This window comes from Gavialis gangeticus, unplaced genomic scaffold (assembly GCF_001723915.1).
Source record: "Gavialis gangeticus isolate Ggan-Ray unplaced genomic scaffold, GavGan_comp1, whole genome shotgun sequence".
Classification (NCBI taxonomy): Eukaryota; Metazoa; Chordata; order Crocodylia; family Gavialidae; genus Gavialis; species Gavialis gangeticus.
In genome coordinates, this window is record NW_017728993.1 from 57307614 (window position 1) to 57317690 (window position 10077).

Consider the following 10077-nt stretch of genomic DNA (forward strand, 5'->3'; position numbering starts at 1 on the left):
CCCTGATAAACTTATAGGTGGCCATCAGATCACCCCTGAGCCTGCGCTTTTCCAGGCTAAAGAGCCCCATGGCTCTCAACCTGTTGTCGTAAGGTCTGTTTTCCTGACCTCTGATCATGCACGTGGCTCTTCTCTGGACTCTCTCAAGCTTCTCCACATCCTTTTTGAATTGTGGAGCCCAAAACTGGACGCACTACTCCAGCTGCGGCCTCACCAAGGCTGAGTACAATGGGAGAATGATGTCCCGGGATTTGCTTGAGAAGCATCTATGGATGCAAGCCAGTGTTTTTGCAAATTTGCTGAGATATTATCAGAGTGCAAATGGTTGAAGGAGGTTACTCTCTCCTGTATCTCAGCTGCTGTTTGGAGTGATACTCCATCTGTGGTAAGATGGTGTCAGGTATCCAGGTTGTAGTCATATTGGTTTAGAGGAAAACGCAATCAGGGCTCATGGTAGAGGTGCTATCTTTTTTTAGACTAACAAGATTTTTGCAAAAAATGTCTTTTTTTTGCAAGCTTTCAGGCACAAACACCCTTCGCATCAGGCATCAGAGAAAAGATTGTAAAAGTTCTCTGGGTCAAAATGAAAGTTCATATTTCTGTGATATGAACCTCTGTGGTAAGATGGCATGTATTGCCATTGGGACTGAGGATAGTAGGGTTTTTGGTAGTTTAGGTGTGTAGGTAGCAAAGATGAGAAGAGTTACTTAGGAGTCACTGAGTGAAAGGAAGGCGCTGTTCTTTTTCTTACTAAAGAGTTCAGCTCCTTGGAAGGGTATGTCCTTAGTCATGGCCTGCCCTTCACAAGGGATGCCTAAAGTTTGGACCCTGATTGCCCTTCTCATGGAAGCTACAGCAACCACAGATTTTCTTAGTTTCTGCTACATCTGTGTAGCTTGTAGGGTGGTTTTCACAGTTAACCAGCCCTCTTTTATATTGTCTCTGAGTTCCCCTCTGCTGATAAACAGCCTCTCTCTTTCCTACATTAAAAAGTCAATGTTGGGTGAGGAACCTGAGTTCACTTCTCATAATGGAAGATATGGAAGAACACATCTTAAATAGCTCTAGCCTTTATCTGTTGGTGTATTCTTACTCAAAAAGCAATTAATCAAAAACCAACAGAAACTCTGGAGATCCAAGTGATTAGAAAGTGTTACCTAGGATCACTTTTTGATGGATGTTTTCACTGGTGCTGGAGAGGCTAGAGTTTCCCACAAGGCTCCCACTGGATCTGACAATCTTTTATTAAGGGGGTAGCCTGATCCTTCAGGTGATAATATCTTGAAAAGTGCATGCAGTTTTTCAGAGAATACAAAAGTATGATTCTCCAAATTGCCTATGACATACCAGGCATTTTTTAAATGCACGGAAATGATCCATTGTTAGGATCGGTGCTGAGGTGACACCCTCATCTGGATATAAGTTTAAAAGACAATCAGGAAGACCGAGGAAGCTGATGCACCCATGCCTCTGAGTTCTGGTCTTTCTGATTTTTGGGCATCAATGTTACCAGTTGCCTCTTTCTAGGTAATAGTAAATGGCCCCTTCAAGCACAAAAGAAAGGGAGATCTCCAGGAGGGCCAGGCATAGCTGACAATCTGTAGCTGGATAAGATGCAATCCTGGGAGAAGGCAGGGGTAGGAAGGTATTTGGTGTCCCTGCAGTATTATTCCTGGGCTGTCTCTGTTCACTTTCTCATCTCTTTCAGAATAAGTTAACCTACATGTACACCAGTTCATATACATTTCCTACAAATAAGCACACACTATTAGAGGCACACAACATTGTATATAATATACATGTCACCCCCTACACAATTACATTCATACTTGCTTTTCATCAAGTCTTTTAAACAATCACATGCACGCAGCAATGTGTAGCAATTTCCAGTACTATGGCAGAGGCAGATTTTAAGATGGTTTTAAGTGGACGCTTAGTGATTTTTAACAGAGTTCTTCCAAAGGGAATTGCATGGAAGAATATGTTATTGGTTGTAGCCGTGTTGATCTAAGGACATAGGCAGGCAAGGTTCTTTGGGTAAGTGTGATATCTTTTATTAAACCAACTGAGTAATTGGAAAAAAGTTCTTAGCAAGATTTTGGGTGGAGTCACCCTTCATTGGGCATAGGGAGTCTCTGCTGGTCTCTGTTGGTCTGAGAGTCAGACCAGCAGAGACTCCCTATGCCTGGTGAAGGGTGACTGCGCCTGAAAGTTTGCTAAGAATTTTTTTCCAACTAGTCAGTTGGTCTAATAAAAGATACCACATCTACCCAAAGAACCTTGCCTGCCTATGGGAAAATAGAGGTATTTTTATTTCTGAAGTTACAGAACAGCTGAAAAAACAGATTTGCAAAAGAGGCTTGGTTGCAACTCAAGAGTATGTCTACACTGTAGTCTGCTTGCAGTACAGAGAACCTGAACCAGGTGTAAGTTACCAGTAGCTCAGCTACTAGAAACAGTCTAGCCACAGCATCATGAATCTCTACCTGGGCAAACTTTGGGTGTCTTTCCACTACACTGTGGTCTGCAGTATAAATATACCCTTAGACTATATGCCAACTCTCTCATCTGCAACCACTATGTGGTATAGTGGTAATTAAGTTTTATTAGCAAAGGGTTGAGATGGCTATATTAAACCCGGTTCATCCGTTCCTGGGTCATACAGTGCTTGTGTGGAGATTAAATGGAAAAGCTTTGGTCCTTTTAAAAGTCTGCTGTGAAGAATCAAACTTGGAAAACTGCACTTAGAAAATTAACTTGCCATAAAGGAATTGACCACTAGATGCCACTGCTATTACAAACTATAGACCCCAAACCCTTGTTAGGAAAAGAACTAGAGATTGTGATAAAGGGGATCTCTGATAAGATTCTATTCTACTTTTTCTGCACAAATAGTTTAGCTTCTAAATTCAGATATTATCTTTTCCCTGTTCACAGAAATAATGTTAGTTAATGTTAGAACTGAGAATACATAGCAGTAATTAAAGGTACGCAAACATCATAATAATGTTATATTTTTTTCTAAAACCAAATATTACTGTTTAAATCCAGGAAATTTAGAGTTTAGGTTTAATTTAGCACATCTGGATTTCCTTTATGCTTGAAGCATCAGGCAGCCTCATCTGTGTTCTGTAGGGTCAGCACGAGGGAAGAAGGAATGGAAAAAAATCTTTACAAACATCTCTGTGCATCCAATCCCAGTCTGTAAAGGAGGAATTGTACTTCCTTTTCCCCATTTTTTGTGGGTCTTTTCTAGTTAGACCATGAATTCCTTGGGGCAAGAATTGCCTCTTGCTCTGTGTTCCTTTAGTGCCTAGCACTACTGAACTTACGGTATCTAGTGCTGCTAAGTGCTACTGTGCTTTAAGCAAACAGTAGCAACAAACGCAAACCTAAAACTTAATTTATTGACAATTAATATTGCATTAAGACACATTCTTCCAAACCCAAACCTCAGACACAAGGAAGTGAGAAATGAAGGAGGAATTCTCCTGCATTCATCACATCATCTCTCCTATCATTAATACACTTCAGCAACCTGCAACCCTTTCAGTTTCTTCTCCACCAGATACTGAAAGCAGTACTTACCCCAATGTCATCAAACTCACATGCAACAGCAAATGTTAAGGACAACCTCATAAGCTTTTGTATCAACAAATCAGTTCATCTGACTGTCCATTATCTATCAGAACACGATGCAAATTTACTTTCAGTGCCTCAAACTGGTTTTGAGTTATCTCATTTTTATTACTAATATTTAGTGACCTCAGAAATGATGAGCCATAGTATTCAGATTACAGAAAGGGGAATTTCGATTAATCATGCAACAGATATAAAAACACACTATGGTAGTCGTGGTCTCTGGGGAACAGCAGTCCTAAGAATCCCCTTTCTGGTTAAAACAGAAATACTGGCTCAACTTATTTTTTCCCTATGCTATGGCCCTTCTGCTTCCAGTCTCAGTTTAGTGGAGTAGAATGGACTGGAACAGGTCTCTAATCCAAAATGCTTCACTGATCAGAGGCCGATCCATACCAATGCACTAGTTAATATGTTGTTGTGCCTGGAAGCCAGAAATTTCATTGTATCAAGAATCAGAATAGCTAACTGCCTGTACATACCTCTTCATCTAAAAAGACTAAAAGATCAAAAACAAAGCAATTAAAAGGAAACATATTCCCAAGCATTTGAGACTGAAGCATAAATCTGTAAATGCTTCAGTACTGAAGATGCCTTTCCCCAGCTATAATACACGGCTGTTTGAAATTTAAATAATGGTCATCTTGTTCCTATGCACTAGTCAACATTACCTGCCCTTCATTAAAATAGAAAATCACATAAGCAATGGTTTCACTGTTCCTGTTGATGTCAGTATATTTAATGCTCCCTATCCAGACCACAATCTTGTTAACAGTCATACAGCCAGGACTCATGGCTGGTTTGTTTTTCCAGTCATGGCAACTGGCTTGGTGTGACCTCTCAGATTTCAAGTATCAGTTTTAAGGCTCTACCTAACCTATTTGTTCCACAAGAAAATTCTCAGGTCTTGTGCAATGTTGCTTATAACAACAGACACACACATGATGATATGTCAGCAGTGGAGTATGCAAACATTTGCTAACACAGAGGGCAAGGCACCCGCCTTCCATACTTATAATTACTGTTATTTACTATCTGTATTATGGTAGTATCTCATGCCCATTCAGGGACCTAGCCCCATGGTGCTAGGCACTGCATGCATGTATGGTAAGTGGGATTTCACTGTCCCTAAGAGCTCGCCATTTAAGTAGCAGGAACATCTTTGCTCAAACAGCCTGAAGTGAAGGGCCAGAGTCTGATCTCAGACACAATACATGTGATAATGCATGTCAAAATCTGTGGCTTTTGTGGCAAGCACTACGCACCGAAGCAGAGAGTCTGATTCTAACACATTGTGGATACATCTACACAAGGCACTGACTGGACAGTAATCCAGAGCTACTGTGCTATCAGTGTCACAGAAAAGCCATTCCTCAGTGCAGCTGTGCAGTAACTCCCAGAAGACAGTAGAGTTATAGTAAATTTGATCCTTGGAGTGTCCCTGCATTGGTTAGGCAGCCTGTGCCCTCAGTCCTTTCTTCTCTCCCACTTCCAGAATTTAGCTACTGCTAACACACATTTTCTCTCTGTGTTTTGAGGGCTAAGAAGATACATTCAGGAGCATGGTAAGACCAATGCCATGCCATAATTGCCTGTCCTGTGAACAGACCAAGGGCTATAGTTTGTTGCATTGCTGGCCTTTCAATCTTTGCATGCAAAGATATTCCCCTAGAGCTTTGCAGGATTGTACCACTTTGGGTTGCTTGTTATTCGATGGAACTTCACCATAAGGAAAGTGATAAGGCCTTGGCTTCAGGCTCTGCCCTGGCCCCAAAGAAAATTTCACCTGAGAACAAATGAGATAAAATATGTTGAAGACTTGCCAGATGTTCAGACAACAACTTCAATAAGACATTAGGGTTACCTTGGATAGCCAATTAAAATATAGAGATAATGACCCTAAAATATTTGGTATTCTGAAAATCAGATCAGTAGGAAAAAATATTTGGTATTGAGGAATGACATACGTAAAGGATCCAACTGGAGTGCTCACTTCAGCCAAACTCTTATTGAGCAGAGACTACAAGGCAAAGAAGCTGAGCAATAGGTGATGCAGCCAGCAGGTAAAACCTCTAGCCAGACTCCAATATGTAGCCCTCCCGGACTAGTCTCACTCATACTACAGGATGAGACCAGACCACATGTTAGTATCATTGTGATGACCAAAAATTACTGGTCATGCTTTTTTATAGGAATCCTCCAAGGTGTCTGCCAACGGGAACTAAAAATGAAAAGTTGTTACTGTCCCTTATTCCTGTTCTCTGTGTATATTGTTCTCTTCATGTTATTCACTGGTACTGTCAGGACACCAGCATCAATTAATTAAGTTTAATTGCCATTGTAAAGAAATCATGTAATTGGATGCCTTGTTTTAATCATACACAAAAGTTTACAGACACTCTGGGGAGGAAAAAGTGATTCACAGTTTAAATAGATACCATGGAAGCTGTTACTTGAAGCAAACAGATTTATTAATTACCGTTCTTATAATACACAATAATTAGCACATACTTTGAAGCCTGTTATAAATGTGGAATGAGCAGACTGTCATGGAATCATTGCTAAATACTGAAATATGAACCATGTTGATATTAGGGCAGAATGCTATTTATTTAATGGAATAATAAAGATAGGAAAAGTGTCTAACTTGCCAGCTGGAAGGTAGGGAAGCAAGAACAGTGGTATTAAAGTAAAAAAAAGTCAAAAGGAGTTTAGATATGCATCACATACCTTTTAGCCATTCAATAGCCTCAAGGACACCTGAGTGGAGTCTAGAGGCTGTCTCTTCTGTGTTCAGAGTGAAGTCAACACATCACTGAAGAAATATGTGCCAACCACTGGCACCTGCTCCCCATAGACCCAGGTTTAGAAATTTGCAGTCTAAGTGTTGTGGTGTGGTCCCGAGAGCATGTCTCAGCCTTGTGCTCAGGCTCCGTAGGGCCTGTTTGATAGAAGTCTTCCTGTGAATGCTGAATATGCTCTGATTTAGTCTGATCTAGAGAGCCAGAGCGTGGTTCTGGGACATGCTTTTGGGACCATGCCAATCTGCTTACACCTCAGATTTGTGATTCTGGAAATGGGCAGAGCAGGTGTGATAGGATTTGGGTTATTTCCTTGGTGGCATGCTGGCTTTGCTCCAGAATGGGTATAGACATACCCTAGAAGCCCTCCTGTACCTGTTAAGCATCCTTCACTTCACTGCAATTACACTGAGGGCTGGTCCAGTATCCCCAAGCATGGTTGCTTGCTGTACATTACTGCCTCTCCTGCCACATCTGAAACAGCTAAGCCCACAGCTAAAAGGTGGCAATGCAAGTCCACTTTAAACTGAAATTAGTTTGGTAGAAAAATTTCCTTTCTGATTTAATTGGAATGTTCATGGGAAATGCCTGCTTTCCTCAGCAAGTTATGATTTTCTGTCAGAAAACCAAAAAGCCCCAAGCTCCCATTTTAGCCATTTTCAGCTAAACATTAGTTTTTGGTTTTGGTAATTTGGGGGCTGAAAAGTCAAAATTTTTTCACTCAATATTTTGACAAAAACAATTAAGAAATTATTTTTGTTGCAATTTTTTGCAGGAAAAATCTGACCAGCTATAATTTTTATACTACGGTATAGGAAGACTTGCATGATTTCCCAGTGGCCAGCTTTGACCAGTTGGCATTTTGTTTGTGTTGGCATCTAACACATGTCATCTTGTGTTTTGCCTCTCAAAAACTACTTGTTCAACTCACAGGAGTCTGAACAAGATAGTCAGCGGAAAATTACACATTTTCAGACTCATGGCCAAGGAAGTAAAGGTCAGAAGTCAGATAAGGTTCAACGAGTTTGTAGATGTGATTCCACACGTATCAAAATTATAGTCTTGCCTCCCAGGTGTTGGTAGCCCATTCTACATCTGCATCAGCATTGACTGCAGAGGGAAATGCTGGCCTTCAGAAGAGCCAGACATCATGCCTGGCCAGAGATGTTCTTTTGTACATCCCTGTAGCAGGACACTAGGGTGCCTGCTACTGAGTAGTAGTAAATGGGTAGCTGCCAGTCAACAGGGCAGCAGCTGGGAGTTGCTAGGTCAACTAATTGGGTCAGCTCACCACCAGGGGGCCGGGCCTGGCCTTTATAAGCAGAGAAGGCTAGGGCCAAAGGCAGTCTCCTTTGGGCAGCACAAGAAGAAGGAGCTCTGTGGGAGTGAACAGAGCCAAGGATAATAGAGTGGTTTGATGGTTGGAGAGTGGCTGTGTATAAGGTGGGGTGGAGGAAACCCTGAGAAGGATACACAGAGATAACACAACTCCAAGCCAACCTGGCTATAACCCAGGAAAGGGCGTTTTTGGTTTTGGGTTATTGTGTTTAAGACTGGAGGACCAGGTGAGGCTGTAGGGGTGTGAGGAGGCCTCATGGGAGCTCCCCAGTAATAAGGGGGTTCCTGGTGCCCTGTTGGGGGCACAGTGGGCGGTGCCAGGTCAGGCACAGTTGTTTAGTGCTGCAGAGGGTGCTGAAAGTGGGGTGTCCTGACCCCAAGCCCAGTGGGGGGTGATAGTGGGATGAGCCTCAATTGGGAACCCCAATTGAGAAGGGCCCTGGTGGGGCATAAGACCCAGGCTGGGTCTGGGGGCCTGAGCCCCAACTGGGAGAAGCCTGAGTTGGGCATATGACCCTAAAAGGGGTCTGGGGCCAGGTAAGGCTGGGGCCACCTGAGCCCCGAGTCAAGCAAGGAGCGTGAGTACAGGCCCGAATCAGGTGTAGAACCCTGCAAGGGGTCTAGGGCCAGGTAAGGCTGAGGCTGCCTGAGCCCCGAGCGTGTGAAACGCGAGGAGTGCGGGAAGAGCGAGTAGTAGCCCGAGTCGGGCGAGGGGTGCGGGCCTGAGTGCGGGTGACCGTGAGACGTATGAGGGGTAGGCCCCAGTGGGGCGCTGCCTGGAAGGGGGAAGTCCCGAAAGGGGGCGAGCCCAGTTAGAGGCCCCAGGGTGGGCGAGCGCACGCAGAGAGCACAAGGAGCGCGAGGCACAGGCCCTGGCGGGGGCGAGAGCATGGGGAGAAGCCCCAGGAGAGGGCGCATATCAAGCAGGCCCGGGAGAAGGCCAGCACAGGGAGTAGAGCAGACTCCTGGTATAGTAAGACTGGCCCGTGCCAAGGAGGGCAGGAAGGCAGCCTCCCATTGATAATAAAAGATCAAAGACGTGGCAGGTGAGACAGAGGATGCGTTCAGGACCCAGACTTGGCACGGTAGGCAAGGGTGCTATGGGAGGTCACGGCACCCCTGAGGGCGTCCTGCCCCAATCCCACATGACAAACTTAGAAATGCACTAGCTCAGAGGTGGCCAACCTGTGGCATGGGCAGCCTCTGCATGTGACATGGTAGATCAGGGAGGGGACAGTGGCAGATAAGGCAGGTGAGGTAGGAAGAAGAAAGCAAAGAAGCAGATCAGGCAGAGAGCACAGGGCTGGGAGCAGAAAGTCAACCTGCATATTGAGTGGGGATGGGGATTGGAGTGCCACTTAGGGAGGGTGCAGGGCTAACTTGTGTTACACTTGCCCAAAAGACTGGCCCTTACTGAACTAGTCAGTGTGGGAGCAACCCCAGCTATAATCCTGAGTTTGGTGCGAGGGAGCAGGTGGGCAGGGACATCCATGCCAGGACATGACAGGAACTCAGTGCTGATATACCCATGGGCATGGGCACACTGAGGCTAGCTCCTATGCTAGTGAACAGAGAGAAGGGGAAACCCAAGGATCTCTGTCCACTCTTGATTACCTGTACAGAGCCAGACACAAAGGACCAGGCCTTCAAGAGTTTACCAGCTGGTTTGCACAGCCCTTTAGAAAATCTGTCTGTGTTGGTGAGTTCTGAGCTGGAAAAACTTATCTCAGTGTCATGTAGAAATGTGTCCTGTTCCTCCTTGGGGCTGCCCATGTTAGCATCAGCTGCTAGAAAGCAAGCAAGCAGGGCAGAACAGGTGGAGCATGAAAGGAGGAGCAGACAGTACCTTCTCCAGGGGCACTGTGATTGCTGCAACAGTAAATGGTCCTTGTAGGGATTGTGGATGCTGCAAGCCACACTGAGGACACCAAGAGTGGAATGTAGTACAGAGGTATTAACAGATCTTGCTTATACCCAAGCCATTAGAAATAGGTCAGAAATATATAAATACCCCAACCACCAGCAGTTGCTCTCCTACCACTGGGGCATTGCAACCAACTCTCCGTCTGTAAAACAGGATTCATGTTATCTGCCCACCTCTGCAAAATGCATTGGTATGTACAATTACTGTTAGCAGAGAAGATAAATAATAAATGACTCTACCTGTCTTCAATTTGTATTCTTAGAAATGTGTTCCCTTCCCCCCAAGCTGGCATTCTCAATTCTCTAGCCAGCTTGCTTGCGAGTTCGACAGTTTTTTTTTTTTTTTTTTTTTTTTTTAATTTTTTTTTTTTAAAAA